Source organism: Kogia breviceps, chromosome 9 (assembly GCF_026419965.1).
Source record: "Kogia breviceps isolate mKogBre1 chromosome 9, mKogBre1 haplotype 1, whole genome shotgun sequence".
NCBI classification, from domain to species: Eukaryota; Metazoa; Chordata; class Mammalia; order Artiodactyla; family Physeteridae; genus Kogia; species Kogia breviceps.
The window spans coordinates 71,026,732-71,048,945 of NC_081318.1; the positions used below are offsets into that span (position 1 = coordinate 71,026,732).

A 22,214-nucleotide genomic window follows, 5' to 3' on the forward strand; every position below is an offset into this window, starting at 1 on the left:
AACATGTTAGTTGGACCTCTGTGTACTCTTGCTGTAGGTCCTGTAAATATCGGGAGCAGGTGTCAGTGAGAGAAATAAAAATGGAGGTGTAAGTTTTCTTTTAAAAGGTTTCAAAAGAGGAATATCCAGGATATTATGACTGATTAGATATGATATGACTGATTAGAAGACAAAAAAACACAGTAGGAAGTAACATAGGTAATTCTGAAGTTCAAGAATGAGGGTAGAGTTAGTGGGAGTGAGAGATATTGATAGAAAACATAGCTAACGTTTGCTGAATTCTTTCCATAAGCTGGGGTCTTAACCACTGCATTTTCTTTCTCATGGAATTCTTTTCATAACTCTTGAGGTCAGTATTATTCTTATTTCCATTTTACAGATGGGGAAATTGAGATTTGAGAGGTTAAGTATCTTGTTCTATCAAGGTCTCACAGTAAATAGAGTGGAACATCTAGGACTCCGATCTAGGTACCTGAAAACTAGAGTTTGTATTTTTTTTTCTTTTTTCTTTTTTTTTTTTTTTTTTTTTTTGCGGTACGCGAGCCTCTCACTGCTGTGGCCTCTCCCGTTGCGGAGCACAGGCTCCAGACACCCAGGCTCAGCGGCCATGGCTCACGGGCCCAGCCGCTCTGCAGCATGTGGGATCTTCCCGAATCAGGGCACGAACCCATGTCCCCTGCATCGGCAGGCGGACTCTCAACCACTGTGCCACCAGGGAAGCCCTAGAGTTTGTATTGTTGACGATACAAACTAGTTATCATGAGGCTGGCTTGAGGGTAAAGTTGATGAAGAGAAGTTGGACCAAAAGGAGTTTAAAAGTCATCTAAAGAGAGGTTGCATTTGAAAACATGGCTAGCTTCAAATTAGTGAGCACCACCTTATCAATTAAAACAGGGAAGAAAGAGAGAAGAGCAGAGGGCCAAGGAACAAGCCTCAATGAAATTTTTATCTCTCTTTAAGGCTGCCAGTCATTTAACACGATTCATTAAAAAAAAAAAGTCACTGAATATTTAAATAGGCAAATGAACCAATCTTTCAATGCTGAGTGTTTTTCTATTATGTGTAAGATTCCCCTTAATAACTTCAATTGCTTGAAGGAGACAACTCAAAATATTTTCTTAACTTCTGTTGCCTGTATCTATGAACCTGATTTAGTTTCAAATCCTAAGGGCCTTTGTTGGATTCCATTTTCCAACCTTACTCCATGTTTTTCCCAATAGAAGAAGCCTACTCTATAGAAAGGTTATGGTAGGGTAAGAAGATTGGCAGAGTAGCTCAATATTTTTGTCATTTTAAACAGCTTGTAAGCTAAGATATTGAAAGGATAGGTAACATGTAAATGAGGAGTGAGGAGTCTTGGCTGTATGAGTGTGTCTTTCTCCTCCCCCTCCTCTCAGAGTGCCTGAAACTTTATTTCTTTCCACCGTTCTCACAGAGTATGCAAAAAAAAAAAAAAGCACTATTAAATAACCCAGGAAAATAAAATTATTGCCTTTGAAATATGTGTTTTGTTATTTTTTGTTTCTTGTCAGTATAACCAGATCAAGTTTCCCATGCTGGTCTTGTTCTTTTCCCCCCCATTATTCCACCATCTGAATCTAGCAGGTTTACTTGAAGGTTTCAGGTACTGAATAAAAAGAATTTCAGAATAACTTTATGGTTGTGTCAAATATTTTAATGTTATACTGTTATATTTCTTGTGCCGGTTTTCATGAAGTCACATTTTTCTCATTAATATATTATTTCAACTCTTACAATACTAACATCATACCTACATTCTTAAAAAAACACTGCAGAGCTCTAATCTGTACGTTGTATGTCCTGTTTTTTTCCTACTACTATAAATGAGTGCTCGGTATAATGTGGTCTTTTTACATAACTTATCTCACCTAACTTTATTAGGAAAATTGATGGAATTGGGAATCTCACAGAAGTGTTTGATTAGAATCAAGGGAAATCAAACTAACTTGTATTGAAAGTGAAGACTGGCTTTCAGAGTAAGCAGTTTTACAATTTGAAGTAAAAAAAAACCCTTCATTTATAGATAGCAATCAAGACAAAGATGTCTATCACTCGGTTGTTTGAAAGACATTGAGTAAGCTAGTGATTCTCAATTTGGACTCTGCCTTAAAATCATCTGTAGAGCTTAAAAAACAAAAGCATACCTGAAATGGGACCCCCAACCTCAGTGATTCTTACTTAATTGGACTTCTCTGGGGCCTAGGCATGGGTATTCATTAAACCTCCAAAGTGATTATAATATGCAACCAGTGTTGAGAACTACTATTAAAAGAAACATCAGGGAAGTACAAAGAGTAGGAGAAAGTAAATAAATATAAAATTCTTATGCTTTAGGAGATGACATATAGTTTCTAAAAAAGGAAATATTGTCTAATTAGTTATGAAAATGAAACTCTTAGTTCTTCTATTTTGAAAGGAGACAAATTAATCTCATTTAGATATTAATTGTTATAAGGATATGTGAGAATACATATTTGTATGTTTTTAAAAAAGCCTTTTTTTCTGTGTGTTTCTAAACTGCCTTATTTTCTTATTTAAGATTGTTGAATCTCAACTATGCATCTAGTCTTCTCCCCCATTATTCCAATTTATGAACTCTAAGTGTACATTAATTTACAAATGAATAATTCAAAATTAGTGGAGTGAATGTGACACTTGCAATCAATGAAAAATTCTGTGATTATCTTGGGTGTATTTTTATCCATAATGAAAGCATGGTTACTGTTACAAAGTGATGTTTGGTCACTGTACAAAATGCCTTGATCACTCTGGGCCTGGGCTGCTTTCTCTGTAAGACTGAGATATCATGCACTGCTGAATAGCAATGACTGTGTATTGAATGTTCATTATATTTCAAGTTCTAAGTGTGCGACATGCTGTATATGTGGTATCTTGTTTAATCATAGTGGAAACCCTATGAAGTAGGTACTTATTTCTAAAATCCCCATTTTAAAGATGAGAAACTGGTCTCAGAGACATAAATAACATGTCCAAGGTTGTGCATCTAGTTAGAGGTAAAGTTATGATGTGAATTCAAGCAGCCCAACACCATGGGCAGTGGTACAAGGTTACAGTAATACAATATGAAGATGAATTTTTCTGTTTAACCAATTGGTTGAGATCAGAAGTTAAGGCTTGTACCTTCTTTACCGGAAAGCTTTCCAAGAAGCCCATCCTGATATTTCCTAAGAGAATGGCAGATTTTTCTGTGGAAGCTAACAGGGAATAGGTCAGCTACTGGCATTAGTGTCTGCCACTGGCACTGGGCTAGCTGGAGGATGGGTGTTCTCTGGTGCTGGTTGGGTTATGAGGAAGGAGCAATACTCTCAAAACTTCCCGAAGCCCTCAAGATTCTGCTCTACCCTTCACTTCCCAATTGTAGGAGGGAACACTTAGGGTGGGAGGAAGCACAGAAGAGAGCTCATTTGGGATAACATGAATGGGCTTGATGAATGTAGACAGGAAACTCTGCAAACTTGTGGTCAAAAGACCTCAGTTAAATTCATGACTCTGACACTCACGCCCTAAAGGTCACTCAACTTCTCTGAATCTCAGTGTGTGCATCTTTAAAATAGAAATGGGATAGTAGTAACTGAATTCCTTAACTCAAGGGGCTGAAGATTGAATGAGATAATATACTGTAAAAACTCTAAATAAAGTATAAGATTTTTAAAACTATTAATGTTAATAAAGCAGATTTTTGTTTTCTAGCGGGAAGCCTTTATTTCTTTAACGTGTAGAATAAAAAAACAAACCAATAAAACCTGGAAAAAAAAAGACTTGTACTCTACAATGCTACTTGATTTAGAATGTCCTCACCAAAACACTTGGACTGGCTTTGACTTCCCCCAAGTGTTCAAAACCCCTAGGCATTTATGTAGTCTCTAAGTGCATAAATTACTGTCTAATGGGCAAATCCCATGATCTTTTCTCAGTCTTCAATAGAATTGCTAATAGCAGTAGTAATTCATTCATTCAACAAGTTTATATTGAATGCGTACTGTGTATCTGGAATGGTTTTAAGTCATTGAAAGTAAAAGTCAGGGAAAATAAAAGCAGGCAAAAATGAAATTGTCTATTAAGTGCTTACTATGGATCAAATGTTACGTATAATATCATTTAATCTTCACAGCAGTCCTGCAAAATAGGTTTTACTAGCACGATTTATAAATGAGGGTACTGAAGTTCAGAGCACTGAAGTGACGTGTCTAGCACCTACTAGCAAGGAGATGGTAGAACTGGGATAAAACCCCTATTTCCTCTCCCAGAAAATGATCTTTCTTTTGACCACTCATTTATTAATTCATTTGCTCATAATTTACCTGGTCTAAATCCTTTTAACCTTCTTTCTTTCTGTGACCATAACAGATATCTTCTTAGCCACCTGTGCTTAAAACCGTGGTGCCATTTTTGATACTCTTACTCTGCTCCCCTCCATATCAAATTGGCTTCAATTTTGATTGACTCTGTCTTCCATTTTTGTTGCCAACTTTTAGCACTTATTACTTCTTGTTTACAACTATTATAGTAGTCTTCCAACTAGTCTATTTTTAGTCTCTCCTCCATTTAGCCTAGTTGTACAATGTTGCCTAGTGACTCCTACAAAGCACAAATCTGGTTATTTCCTTTCTCTCAAATCTTCCATGGCTTGCCATGGTCTACAAAACTTGCCAATACTCATGAGCTATTCCTAGTGTCCAGGGTATAGGGTGAACCACATTTCCAGCCTTCTCCCTCAGTGTGCTCCTTCCCGTACATGATGTCAGTGTTTTTTAGGCTCGTCTGATAAGAAGCACCTGGAGTTATTAAAACACAAGTTCCCAGGCCCTACTTGAACCTACTGAGCCAAAATTCTTGGGGATTTGCAATGCCTTGTGGGGTGTGGTAAGGCCTGGTGGTCCTCGGAGAGACTCAGAGCACAGGTACACAACTGTGACCACCCAAGGATTCCTGCTAACACGGTGTGTTGAGGAGATCAGCCAGGACCACCTGACATTATGACACTTAGCCATATCTGAGTTCTCCTGGCCACGCTTTCACACACATCACTAAGGTGCAAACCAAGTGCTAAAAAACCTAAAACCACATTAATTAAAGTGAATTTTCCAAAGAGGTGATTTTCTCACATCTATATGAGCATGAGATACTTTGTGAATAAATATGAAATACATAAAGGAGTTTAACTTGTAAATAAATGTTTAACTAGCATATGAATTGTCTCATTTCTAAATTATATATATTATATATACAAAATATATAATTTAGAGAGTGAGAAAGACAGAAACAGAGACACAGAGAGACAGAGACAGACATAGACACACACATGTATACACGTATGTCTTGTCCTTCCCCAGAATTATACAAGCTGGATATAAAAAGACCCCTAAAATTGCAAGGTAAAACTTTCACAAAATAAGGTTTTGAAACAAGTGACAGATAATAACAAGAAAGTAAAATAGAGTAGAGTCATTGTTCTGTAAAACTTTCTATATTATCAGTGAAATGGCTGTTAAGTAGTACATCGAAATAAAGATCTTTGCTTTCCTCTTGTTCTTTTATCCTTTCCAGTTTGCATGACTAATAAGCAAAATTACCTAGTTTTTAATATCTCTTATATTATCATGCTATATATATGTATGTATATACATACATTTTTTCTTCTGAGTAATTTGTCTTTCCCCAAATTCCTTTTAACTATAGTAATTTGAACCTCAAATTTTAAAAATTCCAAGTAAAATAGTAGCATGTAATTGTTTTGTTTCTGGAAAGGAAAAATTAGACACTTTGGCTATCATACAAATTAGGCTTAGAAATAAATATGGATAGATATTTAATTGGAAGGCGAAGAAATCATTTTAAATCCCTAAGTAAAATAAATTATTTAATTATATATTCAAAAAATGATCAAGTAATATGAATACTAATTGATTCTTTTCTGCATCTAGCTATTCCTCCATCCATTTATCCACAGCACATTTATTAAGTACCTACTGTGCACAGTGCCAGAACAGATGTATACCCTTAAAATTTTGCTATGCCTTGATATTCACTGATTAACACTGACTTTCTCAGAGCTGAAGAAGGATAATTGGATCTGTGTCATTTAGCAAATCCTAGGCTGATTTCCTTCTGCGTGAAAATACTTTTTTATATTGATGTAATATTTCAAATATGTATGCATTTTTATTCTCCTGTTACTCAGCATTATGAAATTTTTTTTTTTTTTTCGGTACGCGGGCCTTTCACTGTTGTGACCTCTCCCGTTGCAGAGCGCAGGCTCAGCGGCCATGGCTCACGGGCCCAGCCGCTCCGCGGCATGTGGGATCTTCCCGGACCGGGGCACGAAGCCGTGTCCCCTGCATCGGCAGGTGGACTCTCAACCACTGCGCCACCAGGGAAGCCCTATGAAATATTTTTTGAGAATTATAGTCATAGTATGTTTGGCCATGAAATTGGTGTATCTTCTATCATCCTGCGTAGAATGTTCTCTTTTTCCAGGTGGGACAGGCTGGTCCAGGATATGTGCTCTTAATCAGTTCCCTGACCTGCTTTTATTGTACCAGCATTCAGGCTTTAGTCACCTCTGATAAAGAGGGATTGTATGTGCTATGTGTGTTTGTACCTGGCTTCTGAGGCTACTCCCTTTCTTGCCAGGGAAGGCCATGCTATGCATACCCTAGGATAGCCAGTGAGGGAGACTGTTGTCCTTGGTTACAGCTCTCCTGCTCCAATGGAAAGCGGCTGGGTTTTGAAGCTAGGTAGATTCACATGTAAATCCCTCACTTCCTCACTTTTTGATCTTGGACAAATTATCATCTCTGAGCCTGTTTCTTCATTTGTATAATGTAGAGAATATTATCTGTCTCATAAATTTTTATCCACTGTCAAAAATTTACTGTCCTTTCACTATCAATAAATATTTGTTAAATGCAATTAAGTGATAATGTTTTTGGAATTACATGTATCAAAGTAATTGGGATTATTTGTTTTCCTTTTTGGTTCCTGTTATGGGCTGAAATTTATATGTTGAAGCCCATTCATATATATACATATATATATATATATATATATTTTTTTTTTTTTTCTTTTTTTCGGTACATGTGCCTCTCACTGTTGTGGCCTCTCGCGTTGCGGAGCACAGGCTCCGGACACGCAGGCCCAGTGGCCATGGCTCACGGGCCCAGCCACTCCACGGCATGCGGGATCTTCCCGGACCAGGGCACGAACCCGTGTCCCCTGCATCGGCAGGCGGGCTCTCAACCACTGTGTCACCAGGGAAGCCCCCACTCATATATTGAAGTTCATATGTTGAAAATTTATATACTGAAGCCCTAGTCCCCAGTGTGATGATATTTAGAAGGGGGTGGGCCTTGGAGATAATTAGGTTTACATTACGTCATAAAGGATAGACCCTCATGATGGCATTAGTCCCCTATAAGAAGAGGAAGAGAGAGAGATTTCTCTCTCCATGAGCATATACCCAAGAAAGGCCATGTGAGCACACAGCTAGAAGGCACATCTGCAAACCAGGAAGAGGACCCTCATCAGACACCAAATCTGCCAGCACCTTCATCTTGGACTGTGAGAAATGAATTTATGTTGTTTAAAACACTCAGTCTGTGGTATTTCGTTATAGAAGCTTGAGCAGACTAGGACAGCTTTTACTGAATTTCTTACGGATTCCTTAGGGCATGAACTATAATTTGTACCTTTGTTTAGGAGCCCCAGTATTTAGTGTACTATCTGGTACCTAGGACTCAATAAATCACTGTTGAACACAACTTAGCGGTAAAATGATAAATCAGTCCTCATGTTCTTATCATCATCTACAGCCTCTGTTGATCACTTTCCCCACCACACATATGCAAGAAACTATGATGGTTTGGACGAATAGGATAAAGTAAAAACCTGCAATTTGATCAAAAGGCTCATAGGGAAAACAGTGTGATATAGTGTTCACCGTGAGGTTAGGTATGAAACAGAATGGATTTAAATTCTGCCTCTGCTTTTTATTAGCTGTGTGGGTGAAGAAAAGTTACCTAACTTAACAGTTTATTCATCAAATAATCTATGCAGACCTGTTTTGAGTATTAGATGAAGTCATGTAATAAAGAAATGTGAAGATTTTCTGAGTAGTTTTATCATCCTGTGCCATTACTGAAATATGTTTACACTCTTTCTCAATTCCTGAAAGAATGATTTTAGGTTAACCTAGAGAACTCTCTTTTGAATATCTTTCTTTGTTCCAAATGTATTTCCTTGTGGCAGGAAGCGATAAAAACACATGGCACAGGCAGCTAGTGACTGAAGAGGAAGTTAATGGTGTTTGTTTTCCCTCCAGAATTAGTAGTTCAAAAATAAAAAATAAAAATATGTCTTGCCAACTTTGGAAAATGCAGAGAATGCTTTGATTATAGGACTACAATGGACCTAAGTTTTTGACATTAGTATTTGTCTGATATCTATGAACTGAAATGCTTTTTAAACTTAAAACTTGGAAGCTTTACATTTTATTTTATAAACTATAATGATTAAAATATATATTTTTATAATTTATTATAAATTATAATATAAATATAATTTATGTTATTATAAATTATAAAGAAGAACTTACTTCTTCTTTACCCTGTAGACTTAGAAACCAAGAGAAGATTTAGAATAAAGCATCTTGAAATCATTGACAAGCACAAATGATACTGTTAGGATTCCATGTCAAGACTGTAATACCTTTGCAGAGATGATGTTTTAGGTGGTTTTTAAGCTATAATGAGAAGTAAACAAGGCCTTTCCCTAGATATATACTGAAAAAACTCCAATTGTGATCGAGAAGAATTGTTTTACTCAAAGCAAGCTCATTTTTCACAAGAGATTCCTACGCACCACTAGTCTGGGGCATTACTAAAGATGGTGGAAAGGAGGTGGGATGAGGTGGGGGTGTTGCAGCAGAAGGCAGCCAATTAAGAAAATCTACAAAAGTGACAATAGATGCTATTCTAGAAAGTCAGAATATTCTTATTTCAGGAAACAAATTCTATAGTTTGGAAGGGAGAATGCAACTACTTTGAGATATCTTTTATTTAATTAAAATCAAGATTTCTGTGGTTTGCTGCCACTGCATGAGTATCATTTTGACTTTTGCCTGATTTAGCTGTCCCCTGATGGTTTACAAAGATTCAAAGGTACTTCGTTATGAGTAGAAGGGGGTTCCTTTGGTAGATGTTTAATTTTTTACTGCAGAATCCCTGTGGCTTGCTTCTGCTGTCGGGTTTGGCAGTATTCATGCACCCTGGGAAAATTGCTTTTAAAGCTGTTTGAGTGAAAAGGATCATGAGAATTTACTGTGAAGAAGAAGGGAAGGCAAAGATGTTGTAGGAATTATATCATGATTTTTCATTTAATGAATTGGAAAGAATCATCTAGTCCAGTGTTTTCCAAACTGCGTGTCATGAACTATTAGTGTGTCATGAAATCAATTTAGTGGTTGCAGGTAAACAATGATATAGAATAAAATACACTACAGCATACCAGAGTGCATCCACATTGTAAGATTTAAGGGTTAATTTGCAAAACTGATATTTTTATATAGAAAAGCATGTTTCTATATATGTATAAATATGCATACTGCACTTAATATGAAATGTATTTTTCCGTATGAGTAGCAGTTGTAGAAGCTTGAAACCTATTCATTGAGTCCTCCCATTTTTCAGATGAGGAAATTGAAAGAGGCCGACTCCCAGTTGATTTGAGTGGGTCTCCTAGAGGTAGCTTATCTATCAACAAACAAGTCTCTCTCGTTAAGAATTTTGTTTTGATCACCTATACATCTTATACATTCTCTGCCCCATATTTTAAAATTTCTATATTTTTGTCAGAAGGAATTGGGTCAAAGATGTTGATTCTGGGGAAAATGAGTCTTCACTGGGCCTCTGAGCACCTTGCCTGTGGGTTGGTTGGTACTTGTGATACCAAGTGGAAGAGAACAGAACCTCTCTCTATCGATAAGCCCAGTTATTTTTCATAGGTTCGGTCAGGTGGAAAGTTGGAGCAATAACCTGATATATTTCATCAATAGATGCAGGTAATTTTACTAACTTCTACCACTTGTTTCAGTTCAGTTCCACAAATATTTATTGAGCTCTTGTTTTGTGCCAGGTATTTTGCCAGCCACTTACCTTCTCCTCTATGGAGAATAAATATTCAAACACTTAAATTGATCCCTCATTTTGCTTGTGGGATATCCCTTCAGATTTACCGAAGTACAAGATATTTTGGGATTGTTTGCCAAAGATAATAGAGACGTAGCTCCATGTTTTATAACAAAATATGCCACTTTGGAAATCTATTATGCTTTATCTGGAAATGTTCCTGGTGTCTTGAACTCAACCTTTCACTCATTAGGAAGTCGTGCAGTGATAAAGTTCATGTAGAATGTTTTTCTCTATCTTGCTTTCATAACACATTTATTTTTATTGAACTTTCTCCCTGTTGCTATTTACAAAGTGTCAGTTCTGCACTAAGAGCTGATGGAGGTTTTTTATTTTTAAAAAAATTTTTCTCTGACTATATGAGAATCAAGGCAACAGGACCAAGGGGTCCCACTGGCTGGATGCCATGTGGAGTCTTGTTCTTCCCATGTTGTTGCTGTTTCTTGTTTGCCTTTCTGTGTGGCAGTTCCTGAAGGTAGTGTTCTGTTTTCTGTCTTTCCTTCTTTTGTTTTTAAAGTGTTTGTGCAAAGTGTATTCTTTGGTTTAGTTTGGTTATTAGTTGAATATTGGCCACACAAGTCATTTCCTGAGTTAGTTACGGCATCAGGGAGTAGTCCCCAGATGGCACCATGAGCCTGCTTTTTCTTGATGGCTCTCAGTACAAAGAGGGATACCCATTAGGTCCAAGGCAATAATCGAAAACCAGTGCCTGATCTTGTCGGTGGGAAGACAAAAGTACCTATTTTCTTTTTTAAATTCTCAATCTTTAAAATCTCTGCTAATTTGAAAGTTAAACATGATAGTCTGTAGTCCTTTTTACTTGTTTTCTTGACTTGTAGTGATTTTGAACATTTTTTCCACAAATGTTAGAATTTCTTCTCCTATGCTGAATTTGTTTGTGCCCTTTGCCCATTTTTCTTTTAGACTGTTCTCTTTTGTTACTAATTGATAAGAGCTTTTTATATATTATTGAAATTATTTTTCTATTATAGTAAAATATATATCATAAAATTTACCATTTTAACCCTTTTTTAAAAAATTTTTTTTCGGTACGTGGGCCTCTCACTGTTGCGGCCTCTCCCGTTGCGGAGCACAGGCTCCGGACGTGCAGGCTCAGCGGCCTTGGCTCACGGGCCCAGCTGCTCCACGGCATGTGGAATCTTCCCAGACAGGGGCAAGAACCCATGTCCCCTGTATCGGCAGGCGGACTGTCAACCACTGCACCACCAGGGAAGACCTTAACCCTTTTTGAGTATAAACTTTAGTGGCATTAAGTACCTTCACATTATTGTGCAACCATCACCAGTATCCATCTTCAGAACTTTTCCATCATCCCGAAGTAAAAACAACAACAACAACAACAAAAACATGGTTAGAGGCCACAGAGTAGGTGGCTATGTCTTAACCATGTGTTGTGCAGGCCCAAGGACCTCTTTCATCCCTGGCAAGAGGGTTGCTAAGCTTTTCTCCTTTCATACAACACTAGAAAAACTTCTTCAATGATATAATCCCCTAATTGTTTTTCTGGATCCAGAGCTTCCTTGATTATTGCTACTTCACTTTAAAAGATGTATTCATATATTAAATAAACAGACGAAAAGCTTTTGTCATATGACCATCTTACTGAGCAAGTTCTATTTTGTCGAGTCTTTGTAGTTCTTCCACTTTTTATTTAATCTACTGGTTTTTGATGTTTTCCTTGCCTGCCAATGTGGTATTTCCAGCTGTGCATGGAAATTAATTTTCTATTTGAATAGACAATTCCAGGAAACTATCTATTAAGGTTATAGTAGGCAAAGAGAATGTTGTTTTACAAGTTTTTTTCTGCTATTCTTGGCATTATAAGGGGAGGAAAAAAGTTGATTTAAGAGTTCATGATTGTCAGTTTATTTTTGTTTTTAACTAATATTATTTAAGTATAAATAAAATAAACTTTGCCACTGATAACAGAAGTGCTCAATAGTAGAATATGTATGACAGTGAAAACTTATCCTCCATTTAACAAAACCATTCTAAATGGATCTTTCATGCACTCTGAAGCCTTTTTTGGATGATAGATCCCTTTGTGTATCTGACTGGTTCTGTGAAATCTCAAAATCTAAGGTCCATAGAATCTTATCCAAAACCCTAGGGGCCAGGTATGTTTTGGAACTGAGAATTTATAAGATTTAAAAAAGGTACTATGGAGCACATACTCAGTGTTACATGTCATGTCACCTTTAATGGGATCTGGGACAGCTACTCATAATAAAAACTATTAATATTCCTGCAGTGAAATTCATAGATATTAATGCTAAATGAGATGAAGACAATAAATAGCCTCATGTCTTTCTAGGCCAGTTTTTGTTGCTAGATGAGCTTAGATTTATTGCCAAATGAGTTATGGAAAATCTTTGTTGTTTAGGATCATGGATAAGGAATGAACAGCATTTCACCTATGCTTTAGGGACTGCCAGCTACCTCGGTTAGGAGTGGCTTGGCTCCATCCTCCAGCCATGCTGGTTCTCCTTGGGCCCACTCAAGTTGCGGACTTAGCATTCTAAGTATTACAGACATGTTTTTGCTTCTGGGGCTCTACCTAATACTCAGTTATTCTTCTGCTGAATTTAATCTCTTGTTTTTCAGCCATTCTTTGCCTGGGTTCTGATCCTTTATACCAGTATATTCATCATTTTGGTAAATGTCTCATTACATTTATATTTTTTTTCAGTGTCTCTATTCCTTTTCACTGGTTATTCTCAGTTTTTGAAATGCCTTTTCCACTCCTCCTCCTGTTGAATTTATCCCCTACCACATTGTTCTACTATTTAGATTCTACAGTTTAGATTTTCCCTCTGTTAAATTACCTGTATTCTCTTAGAGCTTTGTACCTTTATTATAGCATGCAGTACATTGCTCCATAATTATTTGAATAATTATCTATCTCTCACATGAAACTGTAAGGTTCTTGAGAGTAGTACCTCTTTGTATATCCATTGCTTTACACATCACAGATTCAAAGATTTTCAGCCCAAGATAAATAGAAGTTATGTATTTGGAAGCCATAGGGTGAGATTGGGGACTAAGGAGAGAGAAATGTACAACAGAAATAAAACAGAGTACAAGACAGTAGTTTAGAGTAACAGTGGTTCTGTTTAGCTTAAATGCATATGAGGTTTAGAAAATTAAAAGATATGTATATGGTTTGTAGAATTAGGAAAACTTCAGAAAGGAGTTAAAGCTGGAGACAAATCTTAGCAGGTAGATGGGATTGGGGTAGGCAGAAAAGAATGCACAGTGCTTTCCAGAAAAGGAGAGTATGTTGAGTAGAGAAAGGGCATTGATGAGTGAAGAACATACTTTACTATTGGCCACTTACAATGTAAGTTCTGGTTTAGGAGATTGATGGAAGAAACAGGTCAGTGAGGCAGGTAGGGCTGGATTATACAGAACAATATATTATAAGGAAAAGAATTGGATCTATTTAGAGTAAGATGCCATTGTGAGTTAATGAATAGAGCAAGAATGATATGATGAAAACAACATTTTTGATAATAAGTGTATCCACAGCGTACCCATTGATACCTGAACTAAAGGATGGGAGGTGGCTGCTTTACATCCTTCTGCTGGAAACCAGTAGGAGAGCATAAGGACCTGAACTGAGATAATGGTAGTGAGAATGAGAATAGAGAAAAGAGTGTGAAACTTTAGAAAAGTAAAACTGTACTGTGATGGTTAATTTTTTGTGTCAATTTGACTGAGCCACTGGGTGCCGAGATATTTGGTCAAACATTATTCTGGGTGTTTCTCTGAGGGTGTTTTTGGATAAGATTAAAATTTGAATCTGTAGCCTGAGTAAAGCAAGTTGAACCCCTATAATATGACTGGGCCTCATGCAGTTTGTTGAAGGCCCGAGTAGAACAAAAGTCTCACCTCCCCCAGATGAGAGAGAATTCTGTCTGACAGCCTTCACACTGGAACCTTAGTTCTTTCTGATTTTATAGCAGCTTGCTGGACTTGACACACGAACTGGGACATCAGTGAACTCTGCAGATTTTGGACTCACCCGCCCCCATATTGTGTGAGCTATTCTCTTATAATAAATCTTTGTTTCTCTGGAGAACCTTGACTAATACACATAGGATATAGAGACTGACTAGATCATGGGAGCCACAGGTGAGTTAAAGGTGACTTAAAATTTAGGACTGAGAATTCTGGAGAATAATAATAGTAGGAATAGGAATGGGGAAACTGAGAATAGGAAGTCAGTTTTGAGGGAGAATATGTTTGGTTTTGGTTTTGTTGGCTGTGAAGTGAAATTGGGGATTCAAGTGAAGTTATTTTAAGCGGCTGCAGTAACTTAGGCAGCTTGTATGGGTTAGACTGGGTGTGGCCTCTTGAAATCATCTGCAAGCAGGTGAACAGAAGCCATTTGACAGAACAAAGTCCACAGGGCAGTGAGAGAGAGAAGCCCAGGGTAAGGATTTGAGGCTCTCCAGGAAGGAATTATGGCTAGAGGAGAAGATGAGTCAGTGTACAGAAAACTAGTTGTTACCAGAGTTCAGTCTTGACACTGGTTTATCTGTCTCAAGCACTAGAACGCGAGTCCCATGAGGGCAACTATTTACCCACTTCTGTTTCCCCAGCTTTAAATGTTGTTCTTCAAATACTCAAGATCTCTGGGCATTGCTTTTACCTTTATTTTTCACTTTAAATGAAGACTGAAACAGGAATTAGGAATCTTTGCTCTAATCTTGACTTGGCATTTAAGTAGATGTTTAGAGTCATGCTTCACCTTTTAATTCCTGGAACTTTAATTTCCTTTTCTAAAAACGTGAAGGTTGGTTTAAGAATTTTTAGGATTCCTTACAGATGAGTAATACTGGGCAAATAACTATATGTCAAAAAGTTGTTCCAAACTGCAGAAGTAGCGTTGAGTAAATTCAGAAAATAAATGAAAATTTATAGCTAATCTTCTTTGTCACCTCTTTCTTTTAGTTCTCTGTTGCCTATGGGACACTGGAGGACATATTGAAATTCAAGGCTCTTCATTATCTGGTCTTTAAGTCTCACATTCTTTCTTTTTTTTTGATCATCTTTATTGGAGTATAATTGCTTTCCAATGGTGTGTTAGTTTCTGCTTTATAACAAAGTGATTCAGTTATACATATACATATGTTCCCATATCTCTTCCCTCTTGCGTCTCCCTCCCTCCCACCCTCCCTTTCCTACCCCTCTAGGTGGGCACAAAGCCCCTCTTGCGTCTCCCTCCCTCCCACCCTCCCTTTCCTACACCTCTAGGTGGGCACAAAGCACCGAGCTGATCTCCCTGTGCTATGTGGCTGCTTCCCACTAGCTATCTGTTTTACATTTGGCAGTGTATATATGTCCAAGCCACTCTCTCACTTTGTCACAGCTTACCCTTTCCCCTCCCCATATCCTCAAGTCCATGCTCTAGTAGGTCTGTGTCTTTATTCCTGTCTTGCCCCTAGGTTCTTCATGAACTTTGTTTTTTTTCTTATGTTCCATATATATGTGTTAGTATACAGTATTTGTTTTACTCTTTCTGACTTACTTCACTCTGTATGACAGGCTATAGGTCCATCCACCTCACTACAAGTAACTCAGTTTTGTTTCTTTTTATGGCTGAGTAATATTCCATGGTATATATGTGCCACATCTTTATGCATTAATCCATTGATGGACACTTAGATTGCTTCCATGTCCTGGCTATTGTAAATAGAGCTGCAATGGACGTTTTGGTACATGACTCTTTTTGAATTATAGTTTTCTCAGGGTATATGCCCAGTAGTGGGATTGCTGGGTCATATGGTAGTTCTATTTGTAGTTTTTTAAGGAACCTCCAAACTGTTCTCCATAGTGGCTGTATCAATTTACATTCCCACCAACAGTGCAAGAGGGTTCCCTTTTCTCCACACCCTCTCCAGCATTTATTGTTTGTAGATTTTTTGATGATGGCCATTCTGACCAGTGTGAAATGATATCTCATTGTAGTTTTGATTTGCATTTCTCTAATGATTAATGATGTTGAGCATCCTTTCATTTGTTTGTTGTCACTCTGTATATATTCTTTGGATAAATGTCTATTTAGGTCTTCTGCCCATTTTTGGATTGGGTTGTTTGTTTTTGTTATTGAGCTGCAGGAGCTGCTTGTAAATTTTTGAGATTAATCCTTTGTCCGTTGCTTCATTTGCAAATATTTTCTCCCATTCTGAGGGTTGTCTTTTGGTCTTGTTTATGGTTTCCTTTGCTGTGCAAAAGCTTTTAAGTTTCATTAGGTCCCATTTGTTTATTTTTGTTTTTATTTCCATTTCTTTAGGAGGTGGATCAAAAAGGATCTTGCTGTGATTGATGTCATAGAGTGTTCTGCCTATGTTTTCCTCTAAGAGTTTGATAGTGTCTGGCCTTACCCTTAGGTCTTTAATCCATTTTGAGTTTATTTTTGTGTATGGTGTTGAGGAGTGTTCTAATTTCATACTTTTACATGTAGCTGTCCTGTTTTCCCAGCACCACTTATTGAAGAGGCTGTCTTTTCTCCAGTGTATATTCTTGCCTCCTTTATCAAAGATAAGGTGACCATATGTGTGTGGGTTTATCTCTGGGCTTTCTATTCTGTTCCATTGATCTATATTTCTGTTTTTGTGCCAGTACCATACTGTCTTGATTACTGTAGCGAGCCTGATTCCAACAGCCCCGTTTTTCTTTCTCAAGATTGCTTTGGCTACTCGGGGTCTTTTGTGTTTCCATACAAATTGTGAAATTTTTTGTTCTAGTTCTGTGAAAAATGCCATTGGTAGTTTGATAGGGATTGCACTGAATCTGTAGATTGCTTTTGGTAATATAGTCATTTCCACAATGTTGATTCTTCCAATCCAAGAACATGGTCTGTCTCTCCATCTGTTTGTATCTTTAATTTCTTTCATCAGTGTCTTATAATTTTCTGCATACAGGTCTTTTGTCTCCTTAGGTAGGTTGATTCCTAGATATTTTATTCTTTTTGTTGCAATGGTAAATGGGAGTGTTTTCTTAATTTCACATTCACATTTTTCATCATTAGTGTATAGGAATGCAAGACATTTCTGTGCATTAATTTTGTATCCTGCTATTTTACCAAATCCATTGATCAGCTCTTGTAGTTTTCTGGTGGCATCTTTAGGATTCTGTATGTATAGTATTATGTCATCTGCAAACAGTGACAACTTTACTTTTTCTTTTCCAATTTGAATTCCTTTTATTACTTTTTCTTCTCTGATTGCTGTGGCTAAAAATTCCAAAACTATGTTGAATAATAGTGGTGAGAGTGGGCAACCTTGTCTTGTTCCTGATCTTACTGGAAATGTTTTCAGTTTTTCAACATTGAGGATGATGTTGGCTGTTGGTTTGTCATATATGGCCTTTATTATGTTGAGGAAAGTTCCCTCTATGCCTACTTTCTGGAGGGTTTTTATCATAAATTGGTGTTGAATTTTGTTGAAAGCTTTTTCTGCGTGTATTGAGATGAGCATATGGTTTTTCTCCTTCAGTTTGTTAATATGGTATATCATATTGATTGATTTGCATATATTGAAGAATCCTTGCATTCCTGGGATAAACCCCACTTGATCATGGTGTACGATCCTTTTAATGTGCTGTTGGATTCTGTTTGCTAGTATTTGGTTGAGGATTTTTGCGTCTATGTTCATCAGCAATATTGGCCTGTAGTTTTCTTTCTTTGTGACATCTTTGTCTAGTTTTGGTATCAGGCTGATGGTGGCCTTGTAGCATGAGTGTGGGAGTGTTTCTCCCTCTGCTCTTTTTTGGAAGAGTTTGAGAAGGATAGGTGTTAGCTCTTCTCTAAATGTTTAACAGAATTCACCTGTGATCCATCTGGTTCTGGGCTTTTGTTTGCTGGAAGATTTTTAATCACAGTTTCAATTTCAGTGCTTGTAATTGGACTGTTTATATTTTCTATTTCTTCCTGGTTCAGTCTCAGAAGGTTGTGCATTTCTAATAATTTTTCCATTTCTTCCAGGTTGTCCATTTTATTGGCATAGAGTTGCTTGTAGTAATCTCTCATGATCCTTTGTAATCCTGCAATGTCAGTTGTTACATCTCCTTTTTCATTTCTAATTCTATTGATATGAGTCTCCTCCCTTTTTTTCTTGATGAGTCTGGCTAATGGTTTATCAATTTTGTTTATCTTCTCAGAGAACCAGCTTTTAGTTTTATTGAGCTTTGCTATCGTTTCCTTCATTTCTTTTTCATTTATTTCTGATCAGATCTTTATGATTTCTTTCCTTCTGCTAACTTGGGGGGAGGTTTGTTCTTTCTTTGATTGCTTTAGGTGTAAGGTTAGGTTGTTTATTTGAGATGTTTCTTGTTTCTTAAGGTAGGATTGTATTGCTATAAACTTCCCTCTTAGGACTGCTTTTGCTGAATCCCAAAGGTTTTGGGTCATCGTGTTTTCATTGTCATTTGTTTCTAGGTATTTTTTGATTTCCTCTTTGATTTCTTCAGAGATCTCCTAGTTATTAAGTAGTGTATTGTTTAGCCTCCATGTGTTTGTATTTTTCCTGTAATTGATATCTAGTCTCATTGCATTATGGTCAGAAAAGATACTTGATACGATTTCAATTTTCTTAAATATACCAAGGCTTGATTTGTGACCCAAGATACGATTTATCCTGGAGAATATTCCATGAGCACTTGAGAAAAAAGTGTATTCTGATGTTTTTGGATGAAATGTCCTATAAGTATCAATTAAGTCCATCTTGTTTAGTGTCATTTAAAGGTTGTGTTTCCTTATTTTCATTTTGGTTCATCTGTCCATTGGTGAAAGTGGGGTGTTAAAGTCCTCTACTATTATTTGTTACTGTCGATTTCCCCTTTAATGGCTGTCAGCATTTCCCTTTTGTATTGAGGTGCTCCTACGTTGGGTGCATAAATATTTACAATTGTTATATCTTCTTCTTGGATCGATCCCTTGATCATTATGTAGTGTCCTTCTTTGTCTCTTGTAATAGTCTTTCTTTTAAAGTCTATTTTTTCTGATATGAGAATTGCTACTCCAGCTTTCTTTTGATTTCCATTTGCATGGAATATCTTTTTCCATCCCCTCACTTTCAGTCTGTATGTGTCCTTAGGTCTGAAGTGGGTCTCTTTTAGACAGCCTATATATGGGTCTTGTTTTTGTTTCCATTCAGCCAGTGTATGTCTTTTGGTTGGAGCATTTAATCCATTTACATTTAAGGTAATTATCGATATGCATGTTCCTATTACCATTTTCTTAATTGTTTTGGGTTTGTTATTGAAGGTCTTTTCCTTCTCTTGTGTTTCCTGCCTAGAGAAGTTCCTTTAGCATTTTTTGTAAAGCTGGTTTGGTGGTGCTGAATTCTCTTAGCTTTTGCTTGTCTGTAAAGGTTTTAATTTCTCTGTCAAATCTGAACGAGATCCTTGCTGGGTAGAGTAATCTTGGTTGTAGGTTTATCTCCTTCATCACTTTAATATGTCCTGCCAGTCCCTTTGGCTTGCAGAGTTTCTGCTGAAGGATCAGCTGTTAACCTTATGGGGATTCCCTTGTGTGTTATTTGTTGTTTTTCCCTTGCTGCTTTTAATATTTTTTCTTTGTTTTTAATTTTTGATCGTTTCATTAGCGTGTGTCTTGGCATGTTTCTCTTTGGATTTATCCTGTATGGGACTCTCTGTGCTTCCTGCACTTGACTAACTACTTCCTTTCCCATATTAGGGGAAATTTCAACTATAATCTCTTCAATACTTTCTCAGTCCCTTTCTTTTTCTCTTCTTCTTCTCGGACCCCTATAATTTGAATGTTGGTGCATTTAATGTTGTCCCAGAGGTCTCTGAGACTATCCTCAATTCTTTTCATTCTTTTTTCTTTATTCTGCTGTGCGGTAGTTATTTCCACTATTTTATCTTCCAGGTCACTTATCCATTCTCCTGCCTCAGTTATTCTGCTCTTGATCCCTGCTAGAGAATTTTAAATTTCATTTATTGTGTTGTTCATCACTGTTTGTTTGCTCTTTAGTCCTTCTAGGTCCTTGTTAAACATTTCTTGTATTTTCTTTATTCCATTTCCAGGATTTTGGATCATCTTTACTGTCGTTTTTCTGAATTCTTTTTCAGGTAGACTGCCTATTTCTTCTTCATTTGTTAGGTCTGTTGGGTTTTTGCCTTGCTCCTTCATCTGCTATGTGTTTTTCTATCTTCTCATTTTGCTTAACTTACTGTGTTTGGGGTCTCCTTTTTGCAGGCTGCAGGTTTGTAGTTACCATTGTTTCTGGTGTCTGTCCCCAGTGGCTAAGGTTGGTTCAGTGGGTTGAGTAGGTTTCCTGGTTGAGGGGACTAGTGCCTGTGTTCTGGTGGATGAGGCTGGATCTTGTCTTTCTGGTGGGCAGGTCCACATCTGGTGGTGTGTTTTGAAGTGCCTGTAGCCTCATTATGATTTTAGGCAGCCTCTCTGCTAATGGATGGGGCTGTGTTCCTGTCTTGCTATTTGTTTGGCATAGGGTGTCCAGTACTGTAGCTTGCTAGTCGTTGAGTGAAGCTGGGTCTTGGCGTTGAGATGGAGATCTCTGGGAGATTTTTGCCATTTGATATTACATGGAGCTGGGAGGTCTCTTGTGGACCAGTGTCCTGAACTTGGCTCTCCCACCTCAGAGGGACAGCCCTGATGCCTGGCTGGAGCACCAAGAGCCTTTCATCCACATGGCTCAAAATAAAAGGGAGAAAAAATAGAAAGAAAGAAAGAAGATAAAATAAAAGTTATTAAAATCAAAAATAATTATTTGCAAAAAATTTTTTTAAAGTAATAAAAAACAACAAAAAAATGCACAGACAGAACTCTAGGACAAATAGTAAAAATAAAGCTATAAAGACAAAAAATCACACACAGAAGCATGCACATACACACTCAGAAAAAGAGAAAAAGGGAAAAAAATATATATATCTTTGCTCCCAAAGTCCACCTCCTCAATTTGGGACGATTCGTTGCCTATTCAGGTATTCCACAGATGCAGGGTACATCGAGTTGATTGTGGAGATTCAATCCTCTGCTTCTGAGGCTGCTGGGAGAAATTTCCCTTTCTCTTCTTTGTTCGCACAGCTTCCGGGGTTCAGCTTTGGATTTGGACCCGCCTCTGCGTGTAGGTCACCTGAGGGCGTCTGCTCTTCGCTCAGACAGGACGGGGTTAAAGGAGCGGCTGATTAGGGGGCTCTGGTTAACTGAGGCCTGGGGAGGGAGGGGTACAGATGTGGCGGCAAAGGCCAGAGTGACGTTGCAACAGCCTGAGGTGTGCCGTGTGTCTTCCGGGGAAGTTGTCCATGAATCACGGGACCCTGGTAGTGGCGGGCTGCACAGGCTCCCGGGAGGGGAGGTGTGGATAGTGACCTCTGCTTGCACATAGGCTTCTTGGTGGCTGCAGCAGCAGCCTTAGTGTCTCATGCCTGCCTCTGGGGTCTGCGCTGATAGCCGCGGCTCACGCCCATCTCTGGAGCTCCTTTAAGCAGGGCTCTTAATCCCCTCTCCTCGTGCACCAGGAAACAAAGAGGCAAGAAATAGTCTCTTGCCTCTTCAGCGCTCCGGAGTTTATCCCGGACTCCCTCCCGGCTGGCTGTGGCGCACTAACCCCTTCAGGCTATGTTCACGCAGGCAACCCCAGTCCTTTCCCTGGGATCCATCTGAAGCCCGAGCCTCAGCTTCCAGCCCCCGCCCGCCCCGGCGGGTGAGCAGACAAGCCTCTTGGGCTGGTGAGTGCTGGTCAGCACCAATCCTCTGTGCGGGAATCTCTCTGCTTTGCCCTCTGCACCTCTGTTGCTGCGCTCTCCTCCATGGCTCCGAAGCTGCCCCCCCCACCACATCCCGTCTCCACCGGTGAAGGGGCTTCCTAGTGTGTGGAAACATTTCCTCCTTCACAGCTCCTTCCCAGAGTTGCAGGTCCCATCCCTATTCTTTTGTCTCCGTTTTTTCTTTTTTCTTTTGCCCTACCCAGG

The 22,214-nt window shown here is 38.1% G+C and overlaps 1 protein-coding gene and 1 non-coding gene across 19 annotated transcripts in view; one reads left to right on the forward strand and one right to left on the reverse strand.

The window, feature by feature from the left end:
• The window catches only part of HDAC9 (histone deacetylase 9), a 1,021,922-nt gene that overhangs the window by 89,718 nt on the left and 909,990 nt on the right, over positions 1–22,214 (forward strand). The gene's annotated exons all lie outside the window — the stretch shown is intronic.
• On the reverse strand, positions 11,587–11,709 carry LOC131763104 (U6atac minor spliceosomal RNA). The gene has a single exon (XR_009337505.1). It is a non-coding gene; the product is annotated as a U6atac minor spliceosomal RNA (small nuclear RNA).